We start from the raw sequence: 12968 nt of genomic DNA, 5'->3' as shown, positions 1-12968 counted from the left end.
AAAGAGCCTTTTCTACATTGGTTTGGGATAGTTCTCTTTGTTTGGCATTAATTATGGCTTTAGAATTGACTAGATGTAGCTGGTATGGTGTATTTTCTGACATTTATGTGTGTTTGTTTATATATATTTTATAAACAAACTTTCTAGTCCTGATCTCAAGATATGACTCTGATTCTTCATTCTGTGTAAGGCTGTTTGTTTTTATTTCACGTTTCATTATTTGTCAGATCAAATACATTGAATCAGACTGCTTTGAAGGGTAACAGTACATCTCTTTACAACAAGCGGCACAATTTGAAGTCTCATTTACGTCTGAAGCACATATGGTGCAGGATGAGTTACATGCCAAATTTTAATAGTCAGGGTTAAGGGTTTTGAAAAATAATGAGCAATAGTTATACTGATGCTTTTCTTAGCCAGCACTTAATTATAAAATCTAACATATGTTTCTTTCACATTTTTTTTCTTCCAGTTTTGCCATTTGATTCTGAATCATTTTTGAGTCACTAGCAAGTTTACCCTCTTCTATAGTGCAAGATATAAATATAAATTGCACAGCAAAACAGTTATAAATAATGCAGTATATATTTATAAATGGAATGTTTTATGCCTTTTATGGCTTAGATATGATGATGAATATGATTTGAACATTTGAATGTGAAGGAGATGTTCTTATGAGCCTCTGGACACCACTAAGTTTTCAAAAATGCCATATTAGATTACATTTAAGATAACGTATGCTCCCGGTGTTTGCCCTCTTGTACCCTTCCTGCTGGTGTAATGAGGCAACATCTTGTTTATTAGGTTTCTATTCCTTAACTTTTGTTACCATGGAAACAAGAAAAAGTGGGTGGGTGGGTTTTGGCGGCAATGCAGTGTGATAAAGATATACATGTATTCTAATTAATACAAGATCTGTTATCATAGGTGGATTAAACTGAGGGATTCTAGCAAGTCAATAAAGTTCATTCTTTGTAATGTCAGGGCTTCATAAAAATGCATTTTTCAGATCCTGAGCTCAATCTTCAGAAAACTGTAATTTATTGATTTATTGTTACACTAATTATTTAAAAGTACAAAACAGAGTTTGAAATGGTTTTTTATTAGTAAATAAGTAAATAAAATGAAACAATAAATAAATAAATATGCAAGCACCGACAAAATGGCAAAAATGGTAACAAGGCTGCAAATTAGTGACTGAGTTGATTTGGGCAGCTATCTGATTTGGGACCAACAAATATTGGTTTGTAGTTATTCATTGACACATTTTTCATAAATCAAAGATAAATTTACAAATAAATTTGGAGACGGTGTAAATGATAGTTGATAGTACCGCAAAGTTGATTTGTGCAAAGTCATATCAAGCCATATTGTATCATGTCATATCAATCTAATATCTCAATTTTACACTCCCAGAAGTAAAAGTACAAACCCGTCGCTAGGGTGGTACCATTTCGAAAGGTACTAATATGTACTGAAACAAGTAATAATATATGTGACCCTGGACCACAAAACCAGTCGTAAGGGTAGTTTTTTTCAAGATCCGTCATCTGAGAGCTGAATAAACAAGCTTTCCATGGATGTATGGTTTGTTATGATAGGACAATATTTGGCTGACATACAACTATTTGAAAAACTGGAATCTGAGGGGGCAAAAAAATCTAAATATTGAGAAAATCACCTTTAACGTTGTCCAAATTAATTTCTTAGCAATGCATATTAATAATAAAAAAATATGTTTTATTATATTTACTGTAGGAAATGTACAAAATATCTTCATGGAACATGATCTTTACTTAATATCCTAATGATTTTGGGCATAAAAGAAAAATAAATAATTTTGACCCATACAGTGTATTTTTGGCTATTGCTACAAATATACCCCAGCAGCTTAAGACTGGTTTTGTGCTCCAGGGTCACATATACTAATACATACATTTAATGACCTACTAGTACTCTTTAGCATTTAAGGCACAGAGATATACATTTTAAAGTTCGTTCTATAGGGTACCGCCCGAGTGACAGCCTTATAGCTTTTTTTTCTGAAAGTGTAGATGTTTTCTTTAGCTAATAAAAATGTGCCGGTCTCTCTCAGTCCCCAAACAAAACATCACGGTTATAATTAGTTCGCAGGTTTCTAAATTTCACCAACAGTTGACCAAAACCACAAAAAACATTTAAATGACATTAAAAACTAATCATGGTTTTCCCTCTTCTCTGGAACAGATGGACGCAACGGGGACCCTCTGTTCGCTGGACAAGAGAAAACTGTCAAGGTAATGAACCAGCCTATGGTAATGAACAGAGGTCTGGATATTAGTACATCAGTAAAACACAGAGGTCTCGCTTGAATAATGAACATTCACTCAAGTTTAAGGCCACACGGTGTCCTCAAGCATAAATATTGAAGTATATTTTAGGTTTTTATGTCAACATCTCAGGTTTGACACTTGGGGGAAAACTGTTAACTGAAGAGTTATTGAGAGGAGCCATCATTACTGTGCTCTTGAATAAGGCACTTCAACCAAGGTTGCTCCAGAGGCACAGCGCTGCAATCAGTGCACTATAAATCACAAAGGAAGTAAAACATGAACAAAATGACAAGCGGTCAAAATGATTTGATTTAATTCTTTGGCTGTGCTGAAAATTCTTTACCTAATTTATTGTTCATGATCGAAAATGACCGGCCGTTTAAAAATGACTTGTAAATCTGTCATCATCACCAAATCTTGGATTCAATCTTTCATCAGCTTTCAATTAGCACAGGTTTTGCATTTCTTTTTGGAGCTGATTGATCATAGACCTCATTGATTTGAGCTTATGTATCTCAGGCTTTAATAGGGAAAAAAGGGCATTATTTGTGGATAATTTTGGCAATGTTGATTCAAAAGCTAAGGTGCGTAAACTCAAATTAATATGATCATTCAGTTCCAGAAAGAAATACATAACCTGTGCCAATTAAAAGAAAATTAGATGAAAAGACTGAACCCAGTTTTGTGTAACAATATCTAAAACATAAGTTTGCAAACAAAATTTATTTAAACAAATGTTTGGCAAGATGTTATATCTTGTGTGAGCAAAGCCAGTACATTTTAGTTAAATGCAATAAAATTAACTCGCATTTTCAGAAAAAAAAGGAAATCATCTCCAGGTCAAAATGACCAAAACACAACATAACAGTTAAATCAAACAAATAATACTGCTTTGATTTTAAATATGTTGTTAAATTAAGCAGCAAATGTAGAAATCAAGTTTTTTTTTTTTTTTTTGCAGACCCTATAGTAAAGTCCAACAAATCTGATTCATAGCTACCGATGATATCAGCATAGTTTAATATAATAAATCTAATAATTACATCAGTATATAAATCTTTATGAGATCATACATTTTACTTAATGACATGCAATAAAATGTATTGAATTAATGCTCATATCGGATGGGAGAATGAACCTTCTCCGTCAGGTTATGGCGATAATTGTTATTAATGGGCTTAATTTTATTGTGTTTATTTTTCAGTGTAATCTGATTGAGGAGCACACCACATGGATCCAGTCTCTAACCCCAGGTTATTTTGGCCATGAAATCCATAGATAAATGCCCAAGTAACCAAGGGAAGCACATAATGCTGGAATTCAGCGCTTGTGGAAGAATGAATTCCCTTGATTCTCTTGTCTTGGCAGCATTAATGTGTAGACCAGAAGGGATTTTACCAGTCTGGGCTCACCGTCAGCTTGACTGCTGATAAGTTTAAATGAAGTGATTTAATGTCTGTGACATATATCAGTGTAAAAAGATTACATTCATATAATCTTTTTTCCCACACACCTTCACGTACAATTAAAGTCCTATTTCCTTTTTATAGTACTCACTTTGGTTTCATTGATAACTTCTGGAGCTCAGTCAGACTGTTGAATGGCTTGGTTAGGTTGCCAAGGACAAAAGCATTCACAGACATGGAGCAAATTAACTATGAGATGTTTATCTCAGCACGTCCAATCAGCTTTGCTCTATGGGTTGCTATGGATGCTTTACACTATTCAGATTCAAACTCAGCGGATGAACAGAACAAGGTGTTAAGTTTTGCAAGAAGTTTCTTTCTCAACAGGAGAATGGCATGTAAATGCCATTTCACATATTATGAAAGGTGTTCAAAGGAAGGGTTGTGCTATTCCTATGACATTAATATAATTATTAATGAAGGCTCAGTGTTTTTCTCTCTTGAACTGGTTTCAACAGAACAAACATAAGAGAATTGATAAAACTGTGTCACTGCAATTGCTTTGTTGTTTTTTAAGGTGGTATGATTTTAATGATTTGACTGTCTTCATATTCAACAGTTTTAAGTATTTGCTTGAATAAATGGATTTCATTACAGAAATCTAACACATAAGCACCTTGATGAAATGCATCAACCAGAGAAATCGTAAAAGCCTGAAAATTTTTCTGGAGGATGGTTTCAACTTCCACGTGTGTCCAACATTTATCTGAAATATTAAACATGAACTGAGTTTTACAAATTTGTGTTAATCCAGTAACGTTAAAATGTATATATATATATATATATATATATATATATATATATATATATATATATATTCAATTCTAAATATAAGGCAATACCCAATTATGATAAAAGAAAAGCAATGAGTTGCAAACCTAATATATGTTTGCATAGTGCATTACTTGTTTCCTTTAAGTGATGTGCTGATCCTACCTTTCTTTGTAATAAGTTGATCAGAGAGTTGAGCGTGTCAGATTGTCAATCACACTTCTTTAGTGCTTTAATATCAAGTGCATTTATAGTCAACAAAGGAGCAACACCTCATTGACATTCAAACGCAAGCCTGTCCTGTTTGTATTCTATCGCACGACAGGTTTGTGCTCAATAAATGCCAAAGCATCCGTGCACGCGCGCGATAAGGCAATTCTCCGGCACTTTGCCTTGCTCTGATTATTGCTGCATGTAAGAAATTGTTCCCTAACATAATAAGCACTTCGCCTGGGGTGGTAAACACAACCAGTCTGACATGCAATTAATTTTAAAATTAACCAAAGTGTGCGCAAATACGTGCACACTGTGGCGCGTAAATAAATGCATGCTTGCTTACCTGTGATGAAACGATTTGGCAGAAAATCAAAGCCTTGTGCAACTTGTTTCAAGGTTGCAAAGTTGATTTTGCTTTGGAGTTGGTGAGAAATCAGCTTCCATTTATGATGTCCCCACAGGTGCAGGTGTTATGTTTGGATCTGTCCTTGGTGAAGCGCAGGAGGTGACGAAGAGGAGGAGGAGGAAGATCGTACCTGTACACAGCAGAATTCACTCGAAATGATGAATGCTTTCTCATTAAAAGCAAGGTGCACCACAGACACCTTGTTCAGCCCACCTAAGTCCAGTTAATGGCCAGTTTGCTGCTTTCTCAGTCTCAAGGTTTCGTGCTAGCGCAAGAATTCAGTCCACACACCTGCCATCGTGAGAGGTTTAATAATCTCAAACTAAATGTCCACGGATCCACGGATCGGTTCTCCCAGTCACGACTTTCCAATATCTCTTACTGAAACTTGAGAGGTTGATATTGAACAATATTGGCCAAACAAATTAAGTAGCGCCAAAGTAACAAAGAGTGGGTCCCTATGTTATGATTTGATATTTTAATTTTAAATAATGGTTGATAGTGTTCAAGAGCTTCAAGCATTCGTGAGGTTCGGGTGGAACAGCTAGCTACCCCTGCGCCCCTTTCGTGTAGGCTACCCCCTCTCTCTATTTCTCTCTCTCTCATATCTGACCGCTGTCTGTGTAGATAGGTGGAGTCACAAACGGTTTTCACGCTTGAAATTGTTTATCCCAGATAATTTTTAATTATGGGAAAACGTTATAGCTATTTTTTCTGCGTTTTACATTAGTCATGCCTGATTGGTAGAAAGATTTCGGAATTTCACTTTGCGTTTATAATTGCTGACTGAATTACTGAGATATGCAAATGTAATATGCATTTATATCTTTTAAAACTTTTAAACTCTTTAAAGCAACAGGTGCATCGCTTGCGACGAGCACGCGACCATCTGTCACTTATATACAAAATATATAGGTCCAACGTATGATTTTTTTTTTTTTTTTGGTATTTAAGTATTCTGTAATGTAATAGAAAAACGAACTATATAAAATAAATATAAAAGTAAAATAGTGTTTTCCAAACATTTTCACCCCCACCCCAGCCCGTCTCAAATGTTAGCGCAGTTTCTGCAATTTAACAAAGTGTATGAATATTTAATGAGTCAAGCACTGAGGCAGATTCTGATTGGTTGTCCGCTTACCCTATTTAGAAGTACCACACGCTGTGAGCACGTTGCACGTTGCAAATGCTGCTGCGTAAATCTCCCCAACTTCGTCTGAAACTTGCTACTGAAAGATTTTAAAATATCAGAAAAAAACACAAAAGTGCGTTTATCAACGGATTTGTTTTTCACCCCCTTTGTCAGCAAGTTTGGCAAGCCCCAACACCAATTTGGAATCGTATCGCACTGGCACCAAACAATTTTGAGTGCAAGCGCAGTTTAACCTGTTGATGGCAGAAAATAAGAACGCATCACGAGACAGCATGCAGATAAGAAAATCTCATCTTCATCCGAGCTTCCCCCAAAAAAGTTACAGGTAACGTAGCCTATACTCCGAATTGGTGCTCTGCATTTAACCCATCCAAGTGCACACACACAGCAGTGAGAAGTGAACACACCATGAACACACACCTGGAGCAGTGGGCAGCTATATATCCAGTGCCCGGGGAGCAACTGGGGCTTCAGTGCCTTGCTCAAGGGCACTTCATGGGTATTGAGGGTGGAAGAGAGCATTGTTCATACTGCCACAAATATGGTTTATTCCAAAAGCTCAAATATAACATGCATAAATAATAATCAGAAGTCAGAAAGAGCTTTATTGCCAAGTATGCTTGAGCATACAAGGAATTTGTTTTAGTGTCACAAGCTTCCAGTGCACAGAGACAGCAACAACACATAGACAATTAAATATAACATGAGAATAAAAATACACACTTGTAAATATAAATAAACAAAAACTGAAAAATCAATTGAAATATAAATAAATAAATTGTATGTACAGTTGTGATATAGACAGAATATGAATGGAATAGAAAGAGATGTAGGGATGCACTAGGATATCGGGTGGTAACAAATAAGGTTATTATAAAAATTTTATTTTCCCCCACCCTTTTTTTCTTGTCCCTTTTGCCCTGTTTTGGTCACAGCTGCCCCCTGGACAACCGGAGGAATAACCGGACCAAAAATGAAAATTCACTCATTATTGTCAAATTCTTATGTCATGTCAGCTAATGATTTTCTGTCATCTGTGGTCATGCTCAAAAAGGGATAAAATATCATAAAAAATCACAGTTTCTGTGTGCTGTATTCTAGAACCGCCACAGAGCAGTTTTTTTTTACAACAACAAGAGATGCAGAGAATTATAGCCTTGTATTACCAAACTCTACAATCCAGCAGGATATCAAACACAGAAGCCTAATTACACATTTACATTTAAGCCAAAGCAAAAGAAATGCTGCCCACATATTGTAAGTATGCATCAGTAGAAGGCAGTGCTTAAGATCCAAGTTCCAGAACACTGTTAAGTCCCCTCAAGCGCTGTCCAAGTTCAGTTCTCAACCAATTAAAGGGGAATCAGGAGGGGGTTGGTCGCTGATGGAGAGACACACACCGACGGCAGCACAAAGCTTGCTTTGTCTTCCATACACTCAAGTAATTTGGGTATTTTCAGAGGACTTTGGAGAGAAATGCACATGCACCACAGTGGTGATTAGAGCAGCAAACACTTGCAATAGATTATATAATAACCACCTCTAACACAAAGGGACCGATTTTTCCTTGAAAAAGAGGTCTGTTCAACATCATAATGGCAGAGAAATCCAGAGGAACGAGACAAATAGGATGAAGTTTTGGGGAGCGCAGATATGATTATCAGAAATTGCTCCAAACTTTTCCATCCAAATGGAAGTACAGTTAGTATAATTAGTCAAATTCTCAGATCAATCTGAAAGCTGTGGTCAGCCCTCTGGAAAAATTGTTAAGAGGTCTGTATGATGCAACAGCATGTAAAACTGTCTATTTCCATGCTAAATAACAACAAGCTTGTGAATCGTTCATGCAAAAATAATGTCTATTTGTCATATTCGGGGGTAAAGTAACCGTGAAAGTGAGGTTTATAAATAGGTCAGCCATAATAATTGAACATTCAGGCTATGCTCTAAAGTGTTGCAGAAACGAATTGTTGATTCTCTGCAGGTTTAAGTCAGTTTAACTTAACAGGGCCGTAATTTCTCAATGAATCTAAGTCAAAGGCAAACGGATCAGGGTACACTGACTAGTCTAGATTTCAAATATTTGAAATATAGTCACATACATATATATATATATATATATATATATATATATATATATATATATATATATATATAAACAGTCTTCTCTCTCTCTCTCTATATATATATATATATATTATACAGGAAGTTCCCTTACTATACTTATATATATATAAAGGATGAGACTGTATAACTGTACAAAATTATTTTTGTAGTTTTGTACAGTTATACAGTCTCATCCTTTTTATTGTTCCTGGGACAGCATAAGCTGCAATGTGGACAAGACTTGATGGTGCAAGTCAAACACTATCATCAACAAGACTGTTTGAAAGAAGAGGGAGTATTTGATATACTTGCCCATGTCTGTGTGCTTTTGAAACTTCTTTAGATGTCTCAAGAGTGTTGTGATGTATTATTTTCAAATAGTGCCTATAGTATCTACGACAATGGCGATTCAAATGACACTTTGAAGCTGACTATGTACATGGACCCTCTGAAAACTTGCAGACACATCATAATGCATCTCTTGGGGGATCAGACAGTTGTTTTGGTTTTAAAGAAAACAAAGCAGTACCAGACATAATATTGAGAGGGATTTACAGTAGTTGGTGTCTGTGTGGAGGGCAATACAAAACGTCACGCTTTGATTTATTTTTTGTAATTGGTTGATTTTTAGTGGTCTGTCACTACGAGACAATTAACTGTTAGACGTGCAGTGGTTGTTTAAACTCTAATTAAAAAAAGACAGGTTAGGCTAATTAAATATTAATTTACAAAATAATAAATATTAATTATTTTTTAAACTGAAAATAAAAAAAAAAATAAAAAAAAAAAATAAAAAAAAATAAAAACGACCGTAGTACATAAAATTACTAAAATTAAGGTGACTGAAAATGTAAAAATGAGTAAAATAACCTTGTAATTAAGAATAAATTAAAATACTACTATTTATAAATAAATATTAGGTAAAAAATGTTAGCCTGAATGCACTGTAAGTCGCTTTGGATAAAAGCGTCTGGTGAATGCATACATTTAATTTAATTTAAATACTATATGTAAATAATATTCAAATAACACTGGGAGTACGAGCTTTCTGTGAAAACTTTTTATTAAGTTGCTCAACAACTAGCAGAACAAATAACTAAAGAGTTCAAATCAGACATAGATATGAAATAGTATGCATTTTATCAAAACCAACAATACATATATCCTGAAATATGTGTGTACTTACACAACGGGTTAAAAATATAAAAATGTTCAAGAATAAACATTCGAGACATCAACATTTTATAACAAATTTAAAAAAGTCTATAGTGAGTGTATACATGATAAAATATGATCAGATAAATATAAAGGCCAAAAAACTTTAATTGCAAAAAAGAAAATGGAAATGTGCTGCAATAATCTCCCTCCTGGGGAAATCCTATATGTCAGTTTCTGGTGCAAATAAAGATTTGGTTTGTCTACGAACATATGGCTTTGATGAATGAATATTCAAGTCAAATATCTCTTCAGTTTTGGGAGTTTCTTTGGGTGCAAATTAGCAATTAATGAAGGATGAACAGAATGTGTGGATAGAGAACAACAAATTAGACTCAAATAACTGAAAGCTGAACATTATATTAATTCATGAATAATCTCGAACATAAATGTCAGTTTAGTCATTAAGAACTTACAATCAATAACAAACAAACAACAGATTCACTAATGAAATGCTAATGAAGGAGCATGAAATACAATGTTTTCAAGAAATCCAGGTTACCTGGCTCAAATGTCTACAGACACAATTATGTACCTGCTGATTCCCTTTAGAATAGAAAACAATCGTGACTAAACAACTTTCATTCTCATTCATTAATAGAAGCACCTTTTTTCAAACATTTTTTTCACACAAATCCACCATAACACTTAAAGGGATGGTTCACCCCAAAATTTTAATTCTGTTATTATTTCTACACCCTCATTATTTTTTCTGTAGATGACAAAATTAGTCATTTTTGACCACTGTTTATAGTTGTCTAGACTTAAAAAGGGGAAAATCACTGTAAGAGTGTTTCAGACATGTGCACAATAATTCCAAGCCTTTTGAAGCCACATCATAGTTTTATGTGAGAAACAGACCAAAATAAATTGCTTATTCATTGATGATCAACATCATTTACTCAAATTTGATCCTTCTTTTTTTCCATGTTTACTCAAAACTGAAATTGCATAGCTTTTAACAAAACAACATTTACTGTCATGTGTGTAGTAACCGAACATTTATGGATTTTGGAACGTAACATGAACTTTTGAAGAGGGCAAGATTTTGGTATTTTTCTCACACACACCTTTCACATGGCTTCAGAAGACTTGGAATCAGTGTTGTTATTATAAACTAAAACTATTACAAAATCACTGAATGAAATAAAATAAATATAAATTAAGAACCAGACAAAATAAGATAACATTTCTAATATTAAAATGAACACTTAATGTATAAAAAAATCTATACGTTTAAAATATGAATTTAAACTATAATTGTGTAAGTATCACTAGAATAAAACTTATTGTAATAAAGCAAACAAGTCATATGGATCACGTTTATGGTGCTTTTTGGAGTTTGAAAATTGGTATGAGTATGTAAGGACTGTGCAAAAACCAAATTTGCACAACAAAAACAATGACTGAATTTCCTTTTTCTTTTTTTCTTTTTGGCAAACCATCCCTTTAAAACCATCTAAAAAATTGTGCTCTCTCACTCTTCCTCATCCATCATCTCTCGGTCTTGGCCCTGCGAGTTGTTTTTGCCGCCTCCTGTGATTGGTGGAGGGGTGTGGTCACACCTGTCCGTCCTCTCTGAGTCGAGATCCAGCTCCTCGAAGGAAGAAACGCTGGAGGTGTCGCTTCTCTCCACATGGTCAAAGTCCCAGTGTTGATCTCCGTCTCCATGTGAGTGCGTCCGCGTGGTGGACGGGGCAGGTGAGGTGTCCCGGCTTTCTGAGGGGGGCAGGGAGCTCACGGAACTGCGCTCGCTGTGGGAGTCAGCACCTGTGTGTCACAGGCCCACACAAACACAAGAGGTGATTCATTTCACCATAGTGTCACAGCGAGCAAGCAGCACTTCTGCTAATGAAAACGTCTCCTGTATGGGTAGCATACAAAAACTATAAAATATTTCTAGAACTCCTGCCCTCCTTGTCTCTTAACAGCTTATTTTAGAGTAAAAAAAGAGACACTTTCCCTTCTGTTTCTTTTGCTACTCCAGGTTGTTTCTGCTGTGGTGCTACTTGCTAATTAGCAGTTGTGCGTGTGTTCGTGGAAGGGAGATGAGGAGTGTTTGGAGAACTGCATGTGTTGACGTTGAAGTGTGTGAACACAACCTTTGCAGATAACAAGATTTCTGCACATCTGTTTAAAACTCACTGCCATCTTGCTAAGATACTGGCATTCGGTTGCTATGGGTCTTAGTAGTTTTTAGCACATTATTAGCGGTTGCCCATTCAGTGCACATCTTGAGATTTTTCACCTGTTTTATCATCTAGGAGAAAACTGTCTGATTTCTAAAAAAGTAATAGTACATTCTCTTCTCAAAAATTCTTCTTTGGTAAATCTTTTGACACCTTTGACCATCTAGCAACCATTCAAAACACCTTAGCAACTGGATAGCAAAATGCAGAAAACATCTTGAACATCTTAGAAACTGCATAGCTGCATGGTGGTCTGACTCAATATTTTCTTTATTAACATAGAATCTAGTTTTTTAATTTTTTTAATGCATGAAAAAGTAACTTTAAACACACAGATGCACAGTTCTTTTTAAATTAAGGTGAAAACCAATAATTTGATCATTATTGTTCTAATCATTTAAAAATTCTATACCGTTTTGTCTACATAAATAAAAAATAAAAATAAAAAATAAATAATTTCAAAATGCTACACCAGTGTTGCTATTAACTAAACATAAAAGCAAATAAAAGAAAGTTATAATAATAACAATTATAAATATAACTTAAAAACTTGGCAACTGGCTGAAATCTATATATAATTTTTTTATAAAATGACTAATAAATTTTAAAAAATTTATAAAAAGCGATTAAAATTTCTAAAACTAATATTATAACATTGACTTGAAATATTAAAGGCTAATTCAAAATATGAATTAATACAATGATAGTATTGAAATAATTTAAAATAACACTCAAGATCTCCTTCAGAAATGTAAAATATAGTTGTTCATTCCAATTTCTGAATGAAAAAAATCAATGCTTTGAAATGTGTAGAAATTTTGAAATTCTGCCCAGTACCGATAATCTGATAATTATTATGATCATTGTGGTCGATGACCAAATAAATCTATACTATTTTGTCTAAATGAAAAAATAAAAAAATAAAACTAATTTTAAATGCAACACACAAACTAGCCATTACATTATAAAGTATGAAAAATGTATATTCTGAGATTTGCTATATATTAACAGTGCTATTTATTTGTGTGTTTGTGTGTTTAAGATTAAGTGAGGATTACATGACAGCAAAGGTAATCTAAATGTAAAAACGGGAAATAATTAAATGATAAATTAAAAGAATCTAAAATATCAGCT

The 12968-nt window shown here is 34.3% G+C and overlaps 1 pseudogene; it reads right to left on the bottom strand.

Annotated features, from left to right (window-relative positions):
* Positions 1 to 9493: 9493 nt before the first annotated feature.
* The window catches only part of LOC113055356 (testis-expressed protein 264-like), a 37640-nt pseudogene continuing 34165 nt past the window's right edge, over positions 9494 to 12968 (bottom strand).

The sequence above is a fragment of the Carassius auratus genome, chromosome 36 (assembly GCF_003368295.1).
Source record: "Carassius auratus strain Wakin chromosome 36, ASM336829v1, whole genome shotgun sequence".
Classification (NCBI taxonomy): Eukaryota; Metazoa; Chordata; class Actinopteri; order Cypriniformes; family Cyprinidae; genus Carassius; species Carassius auratus.
This window is presented reverse-complemented; position numbering and strand designations above follow the sequence as displayed.